The sequence below is a fragment of the Miniopterus natalensis genome, chromosome 14, assembly GCF_054644295.1.
Source record: "Miniopterus natalensis isolate mMinNat1 chromosome 14, mMinNat1.hap1, whole genome shotgun sequence".
In the NCBI taxonomy this organism is placed as follows: domain Eukaryota; kingdom Metazoa; phylum Chordata; class Mammalia; order Chiroptera; family Miniopteridae; genus Miniopterus; species Miniopterus natalensis.
In genome coordinates this window covers 34,598,927-34,619,336 of record NC_142094.1, presented here as the reverse complement: position 1 = coordinate 34,619,336, position 20,410 = coordinate 34,598,927, and the positions used below count along the sequence as shown (strand labels likewise).

The 20,410-nt window shown below is 41.7% G+C and overlaps 1 pseudogene; it reads left to right on the top strand.

Annotated features, from left to right (window-relative positions):
• Window positions 1–428: 428 nt before the first annotated feature.
• LOC148091540 (U6 spliceosomal RNA) lies at window positions 429–529 on the top strand (annotated as a pseudogene).
• The last annotated feature ends 19,881 nt before the right edge of the window (window positions 530–20,410 follow it).

The window sequence follows — 20,410 nt, the reverse complement described above, 5'->3', positions numbered from 1 at the left end:
CCCCAGGGTCACTGACCTCAAGCACAAATCAGATCATGCCATGGCCTTGCCCAAACCTTTTCATTCCTCCCTCCTGCCTCCTGACCACAATTCTTTATGGAGGTATTCAAATCCCTTAAGATATGGCTCCCAAGCCATATTTTGAACCTTATTTCCCCCTAGTCACCTGCCCTAGTGCATCTAATGCTGTAGACGTGGCCACCATTCACTGGCCCACTCTGTGCCTTCGCTCACATTGCTACCATTTTCAAGAATGACATTCTCCTTCATCTCTACGTTTTGAAACCCTACCATTGCTCAAGGCTCAAATGCCACTCCCTCTGCAGGGCTTTTCAAGCTTATCCCAGCAAACCTCTCTGGTTTAAGTTACAGTTGACTGCGAGGCGCTAGATGCCTCTGTGGGCTTCTTGAAGGCAGAAACATGTCTCGTGCTGGCAGCACATACACTAGAATTGGAAGGATACGGAGAAGATTAGCGTGGCCCCTGTGTAAGGATGACATGCCAATTCCTGAAGCAGAAACATGCCTCCCTGGGCTTCCTCTCATCAGCCAGCTCTGTGCCTTGCACGTGCACACCACCAAGGAAATATTTGTGGAATAGCATTTTTCATGCATTATGCTTATGTGAAATGGCACCAAGTTTACTAATCTAGCAGGACCGTGTTTAATTGAGTACATCTCATTCATTATGTTATTATACAGCAGTTCCCCTTTTTCTGTAATTTTACTTTCTGTGGTTTCAGTTACCCACAGTCCACTGCAGTGCAAAAATATTAAATGGAAAATTTCAGAAATAAACTATTCACGTTTTAAGTTACACGCTGTCCTGAGGAGTGTGATGAAATCTCAAGCCATCCTGCTCCATCTTGCCTGGGACCTGAAACACCCTCTGGGCAGTGTATCCACGCTGTGTACGCTCCCTGCCTGTTAGTCACCTAGTCGCTGTCTCTGTTATCAAACTGATTATCATGATATCACAGTGCTTGTATTCAAGTACCTTCTATTTTACTTAATAATGCCTCATTCGTCTCACTTCATCTCATCTCATAGGCAATGTATCATCTCAGGGCACCGCAGGAGGAAGGGTGAGCACCATACAATAAAATATTTTGAGAGACCACTTCACATAACCTTTATTACAGTGTATTGTTATAATTGTTCTTTTTTATTTTATTTTGTTCTTTTTTATTATTATTGTTTTTAATCTCTTACTGTGCTTAATTCATAAATTACACTTTATCATAGATATGTATGTATAAGATAAAACATAGTATATATAAGGTCTGGTACTAGCCCAGGTTTCAGAAATCCACTGGGGATCTTGCCTTGCAAAGCCATCAAAAGAGGCTCTTGGTGGATGGGATGGCGACTGCAATGAACTCCAGTTTGAAAAACAGCCTTTCAGCATTTACAGACATTGCGAAATTCCATGTTACGTTTAGAGAAATTCTGGAAACTGACTTGAAATGGAACATTATACTTTATTTCAAGGAAACATGAGTAAAGGTTGTACTAAAACATTCGGACTACATAAACATGTTTATGGTTTCCCCTCACGCTCCCCCAACACACACAAGTGCGGTCCTTCCCTTACAGAGAACTCCATGAAATGAATCTCTAGCGTGCTGCTGACAAAACAGCCTTGAAAAGGGCTTTAGAACAGCTTGACTTGATGCTGGGACCGCAGGACGAGCTGAACCAAGAGAGCCTTGTCCGACTGTTAAATTGCTTTTCATGCACTTCGCTCTGCCCGACGCAGCTGAAGAATGTTGCTCTGTGCGTTTCATGACACACTGTGGAGTCGGTACGAAGTTGACATCAGAGGCTTGCCAATAAATAAATCTGCGCTGCATTTCCTAGCCTGTCTCAAAATGTTTCATGTACAGGAAAGCGGGTACATTCAGAATGCATGGGTTTAAAAAAAAAAGCAAAAAACAAAAAAAAGCAGGAGCTGTCGTTTGAAACTGTCCTAAATAGAGAGCCCATCTGCATCTCAATGAGAAGCCCAGGAACGTCCTTCGCGGGTCTCACGTGCTCGCCACCTCCCCAGGCTCCCGTAGAGCTGCTGCTGGGATGTGAAGGATCATACCCATCACTGGCCGCGAAGGCCCCAAACCTCTGTAATCGATACCTTAATCCTGTGTAACCACTGAATTCTGCGGATCGCGTGGAGGTAACAGGAAAGAAAGCTGGAGGGACTCTGGGGCTGAGCAGATAGAATAGACTTCATAAGGCGCGTGCCCTGTGCCCTGCGTCTGACAGGATGAGCAAGGCTTTGGAAGCGCACGGGGCACAGAGGGCAGCCCGGGCCGATGGGGAGGCGTGCGCACAGGCACAGCAGCACGGAGAACCTCCCTGGGGTAGGGAATCACATGTGCTTCAGGGAGTTAGCTCGGAAACACACAGCGGATGGCAGGGGAGGCGCAGGGGGCGAGGCTGGTGAGAGGGAGGGCTGAGGTTACGAAGATGTGGCCAGCGTGTGGGCCGAAAGCTGCAGCTGTGCTCCAACAGTGATGGGGAGCCAGCGGAAGGTCTGAGACCATTAGTAGTATGGCTAGATTTGTGCTTTAAAATTCCTCTCTTTGGGAAAGTGCCCGTTGCTGTAGGATAGTTTTGAATTGACCTTCCAGATCCACCCTCCGCCCCCTGCTCTGTGCCCAGGAGGCTGACCTCTGCGGAGAGCACCCGTGGGCTCGCTTTCCCCCAGCTTGCTTGCATCTGGCAGGCGCTGGCGGGAAAGCAAAGGGTGGGAGGAGCAGTGAGGTACTGTATTATTCAGGGTTCATCAGGGACAGAACCAATAGGATTGTGTGTTTATGTAGTTATAAAATGGATTGTAGAAGTAAAGGATGGAGAAAACCTGGGTTGATAATTTTTTTATATAAAAAGAACCTAGAGCCCGGCCGGGCGTGGCTCAGCCGTTGAGCATCGACCTAGGATCCAGGAGATCGGGGTTCGATTCACGTGTCAGGGCTCATGCCCAGGTTGCGGGCTAGGCAGCTGATCAATGACTCTCTCATCATTGATGTTTCTCTCTCTCCCCCTCCTTTACTCTCTCTGAAATCAATAAAGATATGTTTAAAAAAAAAAAAAAAAGGACCTAGAGAGTTTAATCACTAATTTAATATAAACCAACAGTATAATGCAACTATCAAAATATTTCAAGCAATTTAATATATATTTCTATGAATATAGAAAAGCATCCAGAACACAGAAGGTAACAGCCTTAGGGTTCCCTGTCAGGTGAGAGCAGAGCTGGGGTGCCATGTTCACAGTGGGGAGCCAAGTAGCCAGAGTGGCATTAGATTGTGCCCTATGGAGAAAGATCAGGTTGGCAAACAGTTTGTAAATAATAGCCCCTAGAACATGGATGAAAAAATGGATACTGCCTTGGATTGCAGAAGACAAAAGAATACTTGCCCTCCAGCTAAAAATACTTGGGAGCTTGCTGTCTCAAAGAGAAAGGGCCTCGTTCTAAGTTGCTTCCAAGAGGCAGAAGCAGGATCAGTGGAAGGAAGTTGCAAGGAGGCAATCTTTTATTCAGTGTATGCGCATGAGCATTCTCCGACTTGCTCTGATTAATGGTGGAATTAGTGGCTTGAAAGATTCAACTCCGTGTTCCTGAAAGTGTCCGGGGAACTGTGTCATAGAAAGGATTCTTTTCACTGTGGAAGGCTGGGCTTCCAGCTGAACAGGGTTCGTGATTTTGATAATATGTAGCAAAGATGCATTCATATATTTATCAAGAGTTAGCCTCATCTCCCAGAAGGTTTAATTTTCATTTCCTCTTTTCAAAAATAGAAATAATTATGTCCAGGTTTAACACCCTTCTTTTAAGGTGGTTTGATGCTGCTGAAAGTAACATTGTGGTATAAGAAGAATATCCATAGTTTCAGTCAATATATTAGTTATGCACCTATTATTGACAATAATTAATCATGATAATAGCTAACACATATAGAGCTATGTATCAGTTGTTGGTCTTAGCACATATTAGCTCATTTAACCTTAGTGACAATCCAGTAACTATATGATGGTATTATCCCTATTTTTCAGATGAAGAAAATGAGTCACAAAGACATTAAATAACTCCTCTGAGGTGACACAGCTAGAGAAAGACAAAGCCAGGATTCAAACCCAGACAGCCTGGCTCCAGGATTGCTGCTCTTAACCCTATACCAGATGCAGTGTCAGAGCTGACTACCCATTAGACACAGTTCTTAGAACCCCAGGATACTATTAGATGTGCACCAAACTTTTAATTTCTTCAAAAATCAGAAGAAAAATAAATAAATGTAGGATTGAAGAAATGTTTCACTGCCTTCCCTCATACTAGAAAAAAAAGAGACAATTTTAGGGCCAGTGAAAATCCACTTTGATGGGAGAAGGCCCATGAAGGCAAAATGTGGCCCCACCGTTTCTACCTGCAGGAATTTTCAAAACACATTTCTTGAAAAGGGTGGTATTTTTTCCTTCCTTTCCCCCACATCCTTCCATGTATAATCTTCGCCTTTTTTAAAATAGCTTGCCACCAAGTTCCGCTGGTGGTCTGTTGCAGAAGCTGTGTTCCATTCAACTTCTATCTGCCAGCCTGAGGCACGAGTACTGATTAAAGCTGGAAATCTTGACTGACACCTGGAGTAACTTGCCCTTCTTTTCTGAGCTGCTTCTGAAAGGCAAATGGCTACAATCACACTTTCAAATAGGTGGTATTTTAACTCCACCTTGTGATTAAACTGATGCCCCTCTTTCTTTGAGATGACACAAGGGGAAGGGGAGGGATGAAGAGGAAATTCCAGGTACAGGCAAGAACATGATCAAAGGCATGGAAGCAGGGAGGCAGGAGAAATATTAATCCAGGATGGGCGTGGGAGAAGATGAGAGTGGCAGGTCAGAAAGGAATGTGCTCAACCTCCTTGCTAGAAGAGCTGGACCTCTGGAGAGTAGGGGGGAGGCCGTTTGAGTTAGTGCAAAGGAGCTCAAAATCCATCTTGTGCTAAAGAAGACAATCTTGTCTGGAAGGGAAAATATTTCCACAGAGACTGATGTGCAGAGCCTTGGAGGTTGGAAGGCAACCAAACTGCTTGTCAAGAAGGTAACGTTTGCCTTGGGCTGATAGAAAAGGAGGCACGACTGCTGTTTTACAACGCAGATGTAAAAACACTTCCTGAAAATAGAAATAACACAGGCAAGGAAGAATACCTTCTAGGGAAATCTGATCTGTTGGATGCGTAAAAGAATCTAGAAAGAGGATTTGCGGATGTGACCAGCCCTAGGGTATGCAACTGCAAGCCTGAGAGCTGTGTGCAAGTTAACAACTCAAAGGCTTAGAGGAGATGAGGGTTCTGTGGCACAGACATTCCAAGGGGAGGACTGTGCTCGAGCAGCACCAAAGGTGTTTTTGAAAGAAACATTTTCTTGGTGGTGGTACTTGATCTAATGCTGGGGGAGAAGAGACCTGTACCTCAGCCCTGCCCCTCAGGCCCCCACATTTTAAATCACCTTCTTTGGAACTTTCTAAGTCTCTTTTGGTCTAGAACCTGGACTGGGACCCGCTTGGCCCAGTATCTATTTTCTCCTCAGTGAAATGTTCTCTCACCTTCTGCCTCATGCCTTCAGGGTCAACCAGATGTCACTAGGAGCTGTGGGACTAGTATCTATGGGATCCTCCCAGGGGCCTGTTGTGGCCTGGCTCCAGTTCCAGGACGGTGGCCTGAATTGCTCCTGTGTGGGTTCTTTCATGGGATCACACCAGACTGGACCTACAACCATCAGACTAGAGATTAAAGAGACTAAAAAGAAGATTTTAAAAAATGTTTTTATTGACGTTAGAGAGAGAGGAAGAGAGGAAGGGGGGGAAGAGAGGGAGAAACATTGATGTGAGAAACATTGATGGGTTGCCTCCCATTTTGCCCCGACCTGGGATCGAACCGCAACCTGGGTATGTTGCCCTGACCGGGACTCGAACTGGCAACCTTTTGGTGCATGGGTCAACGCTCAACAAACTGAGCTACACCAGCCAGGGCAAAAACAATTTTTAATGGCTTTATTAAGATAGAATTGACATACAATACAATAACCTCTAGGAATGAGTAAAACACAAAATGGAAAAACACATACTTCTTTTACATTGATGGGTGCAGGGTGGTCAATAATGATCATATACAACACATAGAGATGGTAGGAGGGGTTCTCTGGTCTCCTGCTCTGGTGCCCTTTGAGAGAGGTCTAAGAAAGAAAAGTACCATGACATTTCAAATGTGTGTTATCCTAGATGCCTAAGAACAATGCACAGGGCTCGATGAAGGTAAAGGTTGACCTTTGCTAAGGAAGCTATAGGCCTGCGACATGTACCTGCTATGACTTGCCCAGTGAGCAATTTGTGATCAGACCATTCTGTGTGGGTATTTTTGTTCACTGAGCTTGTCGGGCCTGCCATACGGCTCCCTGAGCTAGTCAGGTTCAAACACAACTCTAGCCCAGATGAGAAGCCCAGGAAGCTGAATGACAACCTCTCAGCTACCCATCCAGAACAGTCAAGACCTGGTTGGTAACTGCCAACTTTCCTATTTTTCCACTTTGGCTTCCAACTGAGGACCAACCAGAGAAGGCCAAACAAGCTCCCCAAACCAGCCATATAAAAACAACCACTTCTAGTTAGCCCACCTCCAGGTTCTCCGTGCCAATAAGTAACCTCTAATCAGAGGGTGCCTGAATCCTTCCCTTTCTGTCACCATAAAGCATATCCATTCCCCGCCTGCTGTTGAGTCTCTGCCAAACTCAAGCAATGGTGACTGGCTGCAGCAAACTCTGAAGAAGTGGCCTCTTTTCATTGGGCTGGTCTTTGTTTCAGCACCAAATAAGGCTACTCTGCTGTTTGATGCTTCCACTTGCTGTTTTAATTTCAATTTTTATATTTTTATTTTTTTTCTTAAATATATCTTTATTGACTTCAGAGAGAGGAAGGAAGAGGGAAAGAGAGAGATAGAAACACCAATGATGAGAGCATTGTCATTGATTGGCTGCCTCCTGTGTGCCCCTCACTGGGGATCGAGCCTGCAACCTGGGCATGTGCCCTGACCGGGAATTGAACCGCGGTCTCCAGGATCATAGGTTGATGCTCAACTGCTGAGCCATGCTGGCTTGGCTTGGATATACTTTTTATTGGCAAATTTTAAGCATAAGAGTGGGAATCAGGGTGTGGGACCATAGAAGTGGGGTCACTCAGGCCATCTGTTATCTAGGTTACCCAGAACTTTCTAAAAGGGGAACTTCATGCATGGGCTGGGGTGACCTGGTTCCTTATCTGGTTCCTATACTAGTAACTGTGTCATAACACTGGCAATTTCTTTATTCGAGATGGATATCTTTGAAATGAATGCCTTTGCAAGGGAAAGCCTAACGTCAGACACTTAGATTACAGAAGAGCTCCCAGGGAGTGTTTCTACCCATGATGCAGCACGGGCACCTAACTCCCCTTAGAGAGCACTGCATGAGAGTGAAAGCCTGTCATTGTTTTGTGCAGATTTAAGAATCAAATGTGTTAGCAATAACATTTCAAACTGAACATGTGGTCAGGCACTGACTATTTGATCAAATCTCCTAAATGCCTAAACAACTAAAAAAAAATCACCCTTTAATCTATAAGAAGTGATTCACCGTATATGGCAAGTATGTTTTAACAAACATAGCAGAACTGACGGTCTCCTTCTGTAGAATGAAACGTAAGTTTAAGTGAGTCTATATATTTTTTCTAGCTGCACAAATACACACACACACACACATTTTAAAGATACAGATTGCCGAGTTTATGAGTTGAGCCTCAAGAATTTGGACAATCTTCTGCCTTTTCCAAGATATTCCTTTACATTGTATAACACATTTTTAAAAATGTCCCCCCCTGTGTTATTTTAGTCCAAATTTTTGTAGAAATGCCAATGTCTGGGCCTATATGAAACTCGTACCAACCGGTTTTTTCTTATTCCTGCCAGTCGTCTGTGTTTCAAAGTTCCAGTTCATTCTCTACAGTAGTTACTGCTCTCGGTTAGGCTGTAGTGGGGATACGAAGATGAATAAAGTAGGAGCCCCCAGTTTAGTAAAGAGTAAATAACCAGGAGGAAATAATCAGACTTTGATGAGTGTCCTAACCCAGCAACAAAATTTGATGAAACTTAAAGGGAGCAGGGACTCGTTCAAATGGAGGGTCAGGGAAAGGGTTACAGGAGAAGGCATCATTTTAGGTTTCCTGGGAAGCTAAGAAGAATTTGACAGGGACTGGCTTTCCTGACAAAGATCTGGTTTCATTATTGATCAGGCCCACAAAAGAGAGATCTGCCTTCAAGCTGAGAGGTAGTTAAGAATTCAAGAGACTTTTTACCCTCTGGGGAGAATGAAACCTGAGCCAGAAAAACTTGGGCTGGATTCAGTTGGCTCAAGAAAGGTTTCCAGAAATGAGAAAATTCTGAGACTTAACTCCTAAGCTTCGCTTCAATTGCTTCACAGAACCTGTAGAATGGGAATGTCCGGTGACACAGTACAGGTCAAGCTGGAGACTGAGTTCCAACACGTGGCCCATCAATCAAGCCCTCAATCATGTCTACACAATGGAGCCCCAATAAAAACACTGAACACTTATTAAGTCACATGTAGTACGCCTTAAACATAAAAAATTGATTAATTAATTAATTAAAAGAACTCTGAACCCTGAGGCTCAGATGAGCATCTCTGGCTGATGCTATCCCGGGCACACTGTCACACACTGATGCCAGGATGATAATCCATCCTGACTCCACAGCAGATGATAGAAGCTTTGTATTTGGCGCCCCCAAACACTGCCCTCTACGGGTCTCCTTTGGCTGATTTAAATCTGCGTCCTTTCCTTGTAATACATCATAACCATGAGTACAAGAGCTTTCAGTGAGTTCTGTGAGTCCTTCAAGCAAATTATAACCTCGGAGTGGTTTTGGACAAGCTCTGAAGTTGGTGTCAGAAGTGAGGGCAATCTTGGGGATTGCTCCTTTTAATATTACAGTTGGCTGAAAATTCCTTATTGTTGGTATCTCTCAGAAGTGAGGTACTCACCCAGGACAGACTGACTCTTAGTGAGCCCCATAGACATTTCACCACCAGGGCCAATTTTATACCTGGATCAGCTACATGTTATGGAAGAACATGTTGTGAAGTGTGGAGACTGTGACCTCAACTCTACAGTTTGGTTAACTCTGGGCAAACATTTACAAAACCCACCAAGCATTAGCTACAGAACATGTCTCAACAAAGTTCAGGAATCAGTAGTATGCATGCTACTTTTTCTGGCAACAGTGCATGACTAAAAATCAACAAAAACAAATAATAAACACGCCCATGTACTGGGAATTTTTAAATCACATATAGCTTATGGATCAACATAGAAATTATATGGAACTTGAAAAATTCTGGAAAGTCAATGATAATGAAAATACTATCCAAACTTGTAGATGCAACTAAAGCAGCTCTTAGAGGTAAATTTAAACACATTAGGGGAGAAAAAGCTAAAAATTAATAACACCTAACTTAGGAAGTTCAAGAAAGAATACCAGAATTATCTCTAAGAATGTAGAAATAAGGAAATAATAAAGGTAGACAAAAAAAAAAAACTAATGAAATTTTTAAAACCCCCATTATATTTTGTAGGTTTGTTATTATATTATGTAGTTTTAACTAACATGCTCTAAGTGGACATGTAGCTTAAAATTATTTACTACAAAGAATCTATGGATTGAAGAGGATACTAATGTGAACACAAGCAAAAAACAATAAAATTGAAGCACTGACACTTCTCACACTTTTTAGTACATGTTTCACAGAAGGAGAGTAAGCCCTCTTTAGACCACAAGCTAACAAACTTGAACTATGAAAAGATTATATTGTAAATGCATCCTTGAAAATGTTTTCATTGTCCCACAGTTTTTGTTGCTAAACTTACAAAAGTATAATGACACCTTCTAAAAACTCTCATGGTTGCATTTTTGAAAACATGGAAAAGGAATTTGTTTTTTTAATCTTCTAAATGAAAAATTTTAGTGAGTTTTGTATCTATGTGTTAAAAGGTGGGGGGCAATGTAACACCTTACTATTGGTTTGCTAGAACAAGTTAGAAATCAGAAAAGATGGAAACTCACTAGCTAGATCTTCAGCCAAACATTTGCACAATTGGTGGATGTGATAGAAAATGATTTGTAAAAGGAGCCAAAGATGTATTTTTTCCCATTTGATCTAAGAATCTTTGTGAGTTATCTTTTCAGTATTGAGATATGTAGATCAATGGAATAAAATTGAAAGTCCAAAAATAAGTCATACTTTTATGGTCAGTTGATTTTTGACAAGGGTGCCATGACAATTCAACAGGGTCAAGAATAGTATTTTCAGTAAAAACGATGGGACAAGTGGCTATCCACACTTAAAGAATAAGTTGACTCCTACCACATACCATATAAAAAAATGAACTAAAAATGAATCAAAGACCTAAATAAAAGAGCTAAAACTATAAAACTCTTAACAGAAAACATACTTGTAAAGCCTCATGACCTTGGATTGGGCAATGGTTTTTTAGATAGGACAAAAAACAAAAGTGACCAAAAAATAATCATAGATAGATTGACTTTCACAAAATAAAATCTTTTGTCTTGTAAAGTCCACTATCAGAAAGTGGAATGATAACCCACAGATTAAAAAAAAAAGTAAATCACATACATCTGATAAGGGTCTAATGTCCAGAATATATAAAAACTCATTACGCAACAATAAAAAGATAAGCAACTCAGTATAAAAATAGATAAAACATTTGAACAGCCATTTCTCCAAAGAAGATATGCAATGACCCATAAGCTTGTGAAAATATGTTCAACAACATTAGTGAAGAGGGAAATGTAAGTTGAAACCTCAATGAGATAGCACTCACTCCAATATTTTTAACAATCTTTGGTGAAGGTATGGATAAATTGGAGCCCTCATATCACTGCTGGCGGGATTTTAAAATAGTATAGCCACTTTGGCCCTAGCCAGTTTGGCTCAGTGGATAGAGTGTCAGTCTGCAGACTGAATGGTCCCGGGTTCGATTTTGGCCAAGGGCACATACCTTGGTTGCAGGCTCAATCCCTCGTCCTGGTTGGGGCGTGATGGAGGCAATAAATCAATGTGTCTCTCTCACATTGATATTTCTCTCTCTCTCTCCCTCTTACACTGTCTCTGAAAAAGCAATGAAAGAAATATCCTCGGGCCCGGCCAGGCATGGCTCAACAGTTGAGCATCGACCTAGGATTCAGGAGATCATGGTTCCATTCCTGGTCAGGGCCCAGGCCCAGGTTTTGGGTTTGATCCTCAGCCGATCAATGATGACTCTCTCATCACTGATGTTTCAACTCTCTCTCTCCCTTTCCCTTCCTCTCTGAAATCAATAAAGATATTTTATATACATATCCTCAGGTGAGGATTTTAAAAAAGTAAAATAAAATAAAATAAAATAGCCACTTTGGAAAGCGGTCTGGCCTTTCCTCAAATGGTTAAATATAAAGTTAGACCCAGCAATTCCACTCTTAGTTACATATCCAAGAGAAATGAAAACAGATATCCACATAAAAACTTGTACACAAATATTCATAGCAACATTACTCATAATAGCCAAAAAGTAGAAACAACCCAAATGTCCATCGACTGATGAGGAGTAAGGATACATGCTACAACGTGGATGAATCTTGAAAACATTTTGCTAAGTGGGAAAAGCCAGGCGCAAATGCTATTTATGTGAAATGTCCAGAATAGACAAATCCATAAAGACAGAAAACAGATTAGTGGTTGCCAGGGGTTAGGGTTAGGAGGGAATGGAGAGTGACTACTTATAAGTATGGGGTTTCTTTTGGAGGCGATGAAAATATTCTTAAGTTAGATAGAGGTGATGGTTGCACAACTTTGTGTGTATACTAAAAAAAATCCTTAATTGTATACTTTAAAGGGGTGAATTTTACGGTATGTAAGGTATATCTCAATTTTAAAAAGATTAAAAGAAGACAAGTATTGTAATAAACTGAACTAGTCCTAAATTTTGTATTGCAGTGTCACGTGATCACACATCGTGTGGTTTTTTAAAAACGAAGTATATTTAATCATATTGTTCTAATTATTAAAAGCATTGGTTTTTGTGCTATAACTAAATCAAACACAATTTAAAAGTACTTTTAAAATAACTGAATCTTTATTTTCTCCTTTAAAATATAATCCTGGCCTGTTTTTATTCACATAAACTATTAAAAAAAAAAAAAAAAAAATATATATATATATATCTTTATTGATTTCAGAGAGAAGAAAGGAGAAAGAGAGAGAAACATCAATGATGAGTCATTGACCGGCTGCCTCCTGCACACCCACCACTGGGGATCGAGTCCGCAACCCAGGCACGTGCTCTGACCGGGAATCCAACTGCGATCTCCTGGATCCTAGGTTGATGCTCAACCGCTGAGCCATGCTGGCAGGGCATATACATAAACTATTAACGCAGCCGTTCAGGGATATGATTTCTAAATATGTAAATACACATATATTGGAGAATTTCATATGTTCACAGGGAAAGCAAGAGAAATGCCCTGGGCGAGAGAGGCAGGTAATTCCTACACAAAGTGTCAATTAATGGGCAAGGGTTTTTATTGATGGGACACAATCATCAAAGGTTAGAGACCACTGTTTTGATGTCTTATTAAATGATAGGGAAAAACTCAGAGAAACTGATATAAGAAAATCAGCAAGAGGTACTGACATAAGGAGTTTTAGTTTATATTAAGCATACTGAGGTAATTTGATCTATGAATAAAATAAAAACACATCTGAGAGCCTCTGTGGGAAAATTCTGTGAAGTTATATAGATGATTTGTTAATTTTAACCACTTAAATTCTTCATTGTGTGGTGGCAACTCGGTGCAAAGAAAATTTTCATTCTGCGTTGCTCCACAGAAGAGGGTCACACCTTATATACAGGGCACTAAAAATACATTCTTCGACATGAACAACATTGCAGTTCTTTCTTCAGTCCTGCCCTTGACTGCTAGCCTGACGCTGGCATGCCTGACCAATGTAGCTGGTACCACAGACGTTGTCTGGCTCAGCATCCAATTTCTTTTCCCGGCCTGCCCTGAAAAAAGACAGTGGTGTCCCTGTAGTCTGTGATCTTCAATGTTTGCCTGACCTCATTATCCAGAATACTCTATAAACACTCCTTCACAGCGCCGAGTCTGTGACGGAGCAGGATACTCCCTTGGAAGTGACAAAGTAGAATTGAATGATCTGTCTAGCCAGGCCTGGACTGTACAGTTGCCAGGTTGCTATCAGTTTAATGAAAATGCATGAGCAATGTGCTGGCCAGGACCCTCTGTTCCTGAAACTCTGCTGTGAACATTTATAGAAGAGCCCCAAACGGAGAGGAAAGCCTGCCCCTTTGCTGGCATTCCTGCCACCCAGCTGTTCTTCATACTTTATAAGTGGTCACAGAGCTCAGAGGCTGCGCCCACCTCCCCTGAGTGCCGGCTAATTGACCTATTGATCAAACATCCTTCCTCTCAGCAGAGTGACCTTATGGGAAGAACACCCCGATCACTCCGTTTGAGTCCCAGGTCTTCCACTTACTGGCCATGGGGAAGTCACTCAACTTCTCAGATCCTTGGTGTTCTCTTCTGTAAAGTGGAGAGAATGACAGGTATTGCATACGGCTGTCGTGAGGCTGAAATAAGAAAATATCTAAAAATAGCTCAGAATCTGGCACACAGTAGGTACTCAGAGAACATTAGATTTCTTTTTTGTAAGTTGAGGATGCAGAATATGGGGTGGTTCCTCTTCATTATCCCCCAAGCACTATGGCTGACACTGTTAGTGTTGCTCAACCAATAGACGAATAGCCATATATCCTTCCTCTTGGTAGAAAACCCTGATTTTATTTGGATGATGTTAGAAGTTGGCTTCTCCTGAAGGCAGAGCCATGTGAACAAGCCCAGGTAAACTTGTTGAAGGATGAGAGACCACATGAAGCAGAGCTGAACTCAGTCTAGCCAGGACCATCCTAGACCAGCACACTGCTGATCCTCAAACCTATGAACAAGCCCAGTCAAAAATCAGAAGAGCTGCCTACAAGTGTACCACAGCTGACTGCAAATATATGAGTGAGTCCAGCCACAACCAGAAAAACCATTCAGATGATTAACAGACCCTTGAGCCATAATAAATGGTCATTGTTTTAACCCACTGAGTTTTGGGATAGTTTGTTATACAGCCATAGCTAATTGATAGAGCCTAAAAAGCCTAAGGTCCTGGGCTGGTATTCAATCAGTTATTATTCTGTGCTTAATAAATGGCAGTCACATATGATTGCTCATTGAGATTCTCATGGTAACCCCAGAGGTTGTTTATTTATTTGTTTGCTTGGTTGTTTTTAAAATGTGGCCCCTCTCCACCTGCGCATCTTAGAGAGGGAAAGCTTCATATGACTATACACTGTCTGAACGGTCACTGGGAAATTTATTTTGTTCCAGAATGTTTGTTTTTTACTGGTGTTAGCCTGGTCCATCACATTGCCAAAATTAGAAGGAGACTTTTTTCACAGAGTTAAAAAACTTTTTTAAGTTTTACTACAAGTTATTGTGCGCTCTGAACAGGGACTGTTCCTACCATCTCTATCCCCATTTTGCCTCTAGCATGGCGCCTGGCACAAATTGAAATTGAATTTCGAAATCTGCCAGCGCAAACTTGGTGGTTCTAGTCAAAACTGGACTAACCTCAGCTTTGTGGGCCAAACCACAAAACACCCCTAACCAATGTACTCAGAAAGTTTGAGTCAGTTCTATGGCCACTTTCGGAAAATTCTAAAACAGACTAGCCATTTAGACCCAATGTACAACAAGGGGACTTGTTACAAACATCTAGGTTTCAATGAAGCAACTCACTCCACAGTCTGGAAGGAGGGATTCAGGTAGTGGGGATTTGGGTAGTGGGTATGTTTGATTTTCTCAGGCTTCAAAATAAATTTTTGAAAAGCTGTGTTCTAACTTGGTTTGTATAGCACAGCAGTTGCCTTAAATAGATGAAAAGCATAAATATATTTAACATCTCTCTATCATTTTTACTGCACAGTATGTTTTCTAACCAAATGTAATTTTGAAATATCATAGGAATTTTAATTTTTGGTTCCAACAGGATCTAGAAGATGTTTTTGCTGATTTACTCGGCACAGAAAGGTTTCTCCAAAATACAATAAAAATCCAGTTGTAAAACAGGTTTTCCAGTGAACAAACATATTTTGATAGTGGCTCTGGTTATAATGCAAAGCAAGCTCTGGGATTCCTAAGCAATTTATTTCTTCTCTATGGCATACTAACAGAACAAGTCTTCCAAAAGGCACATGGGGAAACAAAAAGTAAAACTGCTTAAGGCTGTCATTTAACGCTGCCAATTTGTTGTTAGAGAAATGCATTACTCTTTGAGATAAATTACTCAAACAGTGTATAATCTCAGAAATTCCTAGGAAACTAAACAGTTCAGTGGTTTTCCACCTTGCTCCATGGTATTTCCAATTTGTCAGACAAAATTCTAACTTATCAATGATTATTTTAAAACGTCCTGTCTCTGAAAGGAGGAAGAAACTGGACATTAAGAAAACAAACTTTATAGAGTAAAATACTATTTGGGTGCATAAGAAGAAATGGGAAATATAATTAGCAATGAACAAATTATCAAAGCAACAGTTCATTTTACTTTGGGGAAGTTGGCGTGTAATAGGGCACTTCCATATTAGCAGGCCTGTATATTCAGAACCAGTTCACGTTTTTTTGTTCCGTATTGAGCAACAATAAGCAAAACTAAAGGCTTTTCCATGTAGCCTTAAGAAACTCAAATTCCTTAGTCCTTCCAGCAGAGCTCAGCTTTCAAACTAGAATTATTAACAGAGGGGGAGTGGGGGAGCCACATCTCTTCCAAATCCAAATTATAACTTTACTTGATTATCAATCTCAGATTTGAAATGTTAAGGATACAGTTTACTCTCACTTCTTGTAACTGGTTTTGTGCAGCTGTTAAACCTGTGGATGCCAAGAGTCCTGGCTCCTGTGATTTTGTATGTTTGTTGTCTTAGTCTGCCTTGTCATAATATTTCATCAGTTTTATCATAACAAGCAGTCCTTGTCTTATTTGTCTTTGGGCTTTTTATCAAGGTTTAATGGGGGAGAAAAAAGAAAATAACCTCCTAGTTCTGTGGAGGAATGAAATTTCTTACAACTATTTCTAAATGGGTCAAATGAATTTTCGAAACCTCTGTATATCATCCCCAGGGGCTGTCCTTTCAGAAGACAGAGCATAGAAAGAGAGGGCAGGAGAGTATTCTTGGTTCTCCCTCCTTTACAAGCTTCAAGCTCTTGGGACATTTATTTTTATTTAATCCACTTATAGACAAACTTTTATTGTTCAGTACCTATGAATACTGGGGTGGGAGGTGAGCTCCCCAGTGAGGATATTCTCAAAATTCTCAAAGAAATAAATTTAGGTGGGAATAAAAGCCACAAAACAAGAAAAAGTTTGAAACTAGAACATGCTAGCACTAGAATCTACTAGAAATGGTAAAATGAAAAACAGTTATTGAAACAAAAAAATTCTAATAGATGAGCTTCATAGCAGCTTCTTCTTTGCTGCTGAAGATGGGGGAGTAAACCAGAAGGCCCAACAAAATTTATCTACTAGAATGCAGCTCATAGAGATAGAGAGAATAGAAATACTAAAGAATAGGTCAAGGAGGACACATCCAGACCCTTGAATAGATATTTAATAGGGTATCGGAAACAGAGACTCAAAGGACTAGGGAAGAAGCAATATTGAAGGGGTGCTAGCAAGAACTCCCCAAAACTGAAGGGGAAAAAAATGAGTCTTTGAAGGGAAAATTCCATTAAGTATATAGCAGAATAAATTGAGAACACACATTTAGATGTATCATTTAAAATTCCAGAGCATCCAAGATAAAGTGAACATTCTAAAAGCTATCAGGGGGAAAAGATATATCTATAAGGAATGGTAAGGAGATTATCAACAGCATTCAAGGCCAGAAGTCAATGTGCTAAAGAAGTCATTTTGAAAAGTAAATAAATAAAGTCATTTTGGACCCAGATTTCTATATCTAGCCAAATTATCCTCTAAGTGTAAAGGCAAAATAAAGAGATTTTCAAACATACAAATACTTTGAAAGTTTACTATCCAAAGATTCTCTCTGAAAGAACTACCCTAAGGTGCACTCTAGTAAAAGAAAACGTGAATCTAAAGGAAGGATGTGAAAAGTCACAGTGAGCAAATAAATCATTAAAAACATAACAGTAAATCAAAATGAGTAAGTTTTAAAAATTATGTGTTTAAAAACAAGCTGGAACCAAAAATGTCAGAGAGTAGTAACATGGGAGTTGGGAGGAAGAGTGTAGAGAGAAGTATCGTGTCCTGCGTTATTTTGTTTGGAGAACAGAGAGACTGAATTTAGGCTTTCAACAAAGCCTAAATTTAATTATGTGTTTAAATAGTCAAAATAAACCACTTATACACACACGCACATAAAACAGTAGAGAGAAATGTGTGAAAAGAGAAAATGTAGTCAAAACAATCAATACAAGGCAGGGTGAGACAAGGAGAGAGAAAAGAAAGAGCCAAGAGAAAAAAAGACACAGCGCTGGTGACATTGTCTGAGGCCCTGGATTCAGCCTTGCGTCAAGCTGGAGGCCCTTCTGGACTTCTTATTCACTTGAGGCAATAAATCATCCTTTTGTCTAAAGTTAGGTTTGACGGGTTTTTACCACATGCATCCAGTTCGGCTTTCATATTCATCACTTATATTTTTACAGCACTTCTCTTCATTTTCATGCTGAATTAAAGGCTCACACATTTACATAATGTGTTAAAATTTACTTTTGAAAACTGCCAGGATATAAATAATGAAAACAAGAACCAACCAAACAACCATTCATTGCCTTGCTAGATCCCTCCCCTCACTCCCCCGACCTCCCAGCACCCTGACTCTGCCGTTCCCCAGCCCTGCATGGAGATGCTATCTGTTTCCCTCTTCAGTGTCGGGGCCAACAGATACTTACGGGGAGCGGTCCACAAAATAAATCAATCGCTTCCACTACAAAATTTATGCAATTCAACCGTTTCAATCCTATTTCCTACTAGATTCACACATGGCATAAATGTGTGAAGCCTAGTGGCTTAACACCCATGAGCTTTGGTTTCACAAGCTGCTTAACATCTGTGAATCTTCGATTTACATGTGTGATGTGGTTCTTGGCCCCTCCCACTGATGGAGAACCCTCAGGATTCTATAATCCTTTGGTCCTGTCAGGACTTCTTACAGATCCATTCACCTTTTTGCTAGATGTATTCATTATCTGTTCTGTGAAGCACTTGATTCCAAACTTTAGCAACTTAAAACAAAGACCTTTTATTTTCTTACAACTTCTGTGTGTCAGGAATCTGAATGCTTTTGGCTCAGGGTCTCTCACAGGCTATAGGCAAGGTGTCTGCGGAGCTGCAGTTATCTTAAGGCTCGACTGGGGGAAGTTCTATTTCTAAGCTCACCCGTGTGCTTTTTGGCAAGCCTCAGGTTCTTACTGGCTGCTGACTGGGGATATTGGTTCTTGCCATGTGGGCCTCTCCACAAGGCTGCACACAATATGGCATTTGGCTTCCCCCAGAGTGAGGAATCAGAGAGAGAGAGAGACTGAAGTCATAGTCTTTTTATAACCTAATCTCAGAAGTGACATCCCATTATTCCTGCCATGTTCTTTTTAGAGGCAGGTCACCAGGCCTAGTGCACGCTCAAGGGGAAGTTATTACACAAAGGAGTAAGAACCAGGGGGAGGCTGGGGTGTACTCCAACAAGCCTCTTCGTTCCTGAGAGGGACTGAGTAAACGGGTGCCCTCTTAGGGGCTAACAGGCCAGGCCAACCTAAACACGTCTGGGAAAATGGTAGCAGGAAAAAAAGTCAGCAAACAGACTCTTCCCTAAAACCCTGTGTCCCCCTGGAAATAATGACCAGGACATACCAGGCACCAGGATCTGAATATATGCATGGGTGCTTTAAAAGTTAAGGACTGAAGTTCCAATCTGACCAGGTGAGTCAGGTAAACCACCAGCTGGGAAGGGAAGGTTCATGTGTGCTGTCCCGCAGGCAGAGCCACCCCAAGACTCCTGGATGGACCTAGTGGTGGAACAGAGCTTTGGGGGTGCCAGGAAGACTCCCTGTCCATCCATCCCTTCCCCGGGTCTGGAGAGCATAGTGATGGCCATTACTTTGAACCCTTGGTCAGTGGACGTAGGCAGGCAGACCAAATAGCCATCTCAGGCTGTGGATAAAGAAAAGCTGGATTTATTTAAGGAAAGGGGATGAGGGATAGGCTATCCAAAGGGAAGGGCTGCAGAGCACTGAGCCAAAGGGATATTGGGTCGCTGGTGGCAGCCCCCAGGAGCTGGGGTCTCATCCTTAGATGCAATCGCTGGCAGGAAGCTCTTGTCCTCAGAGGGTCTTGGGGCTGGGTGGGTGGGCTTGGGATGCCAATGGGATGTGGAGGTGCTATCCCTGGTGTCTGTCTCCCCGGTCTTTGTTCTGTGGCAGGAAGCTAGCAAATGGCCATTACAAATTATATTGCCCTATAGTCCTAACAATCAGGTAAATTGCTTATTTCTTTATTACTGTTCTTTTTCTGGGATTGTCTTGTTCTTTCCTTTGGAGCCTATTCCTCTATTTCCTCATTTTGCTTGTCTCTCTGTGTTTATTTCTTTATATTAGGCCAAATGGCTACCTCTCCCAGCCTTATCAGTCAACCTTGCCCCAATCCCTCGCTGTTACTGGAACCTTTGTGACTGAGCAGCCTAATTGAATCCTTGATAGGTCCCAGTTGTTGAGGTTGTGCCAAGCCTCCGTCCATGTTCCAAAGGGTGGGATATGAGTCAGCACCCAGTTTCAAGCAGATTGGGAGCCAGACCCTCGGGCAGCAGCTTTTAAACTATACAAATATATCCAGTCCTCTGGGATCACAGTCATGACCCCTGCTGGTCTCCAGACCTGGAGACTTGGGGGCATCCCCTTGGTGATGGTTTGAAAACATCGGGGCTCCAGATGAGTGTATAAGCTTCTTTCTGGAGGGAACCAGCAAGCTGTAGTGAGGCCAAGGGAGAGCACAAAGAGGGTGTGTCCCACCTGCAATCCCGAGAGCTCCTCTGTAGCCTCTAGATGTGAGGTAAACCTGAAACCTACCCCTCAGGCTGATATTCCTTGACCAGTAAGTAGGCCTCTTTTAACAGGAAGACGGGTATGTTTTAGTGCCTTGGGCGTGGTAGCCTACCAAGAATCCACTCTGATTGTTTCAG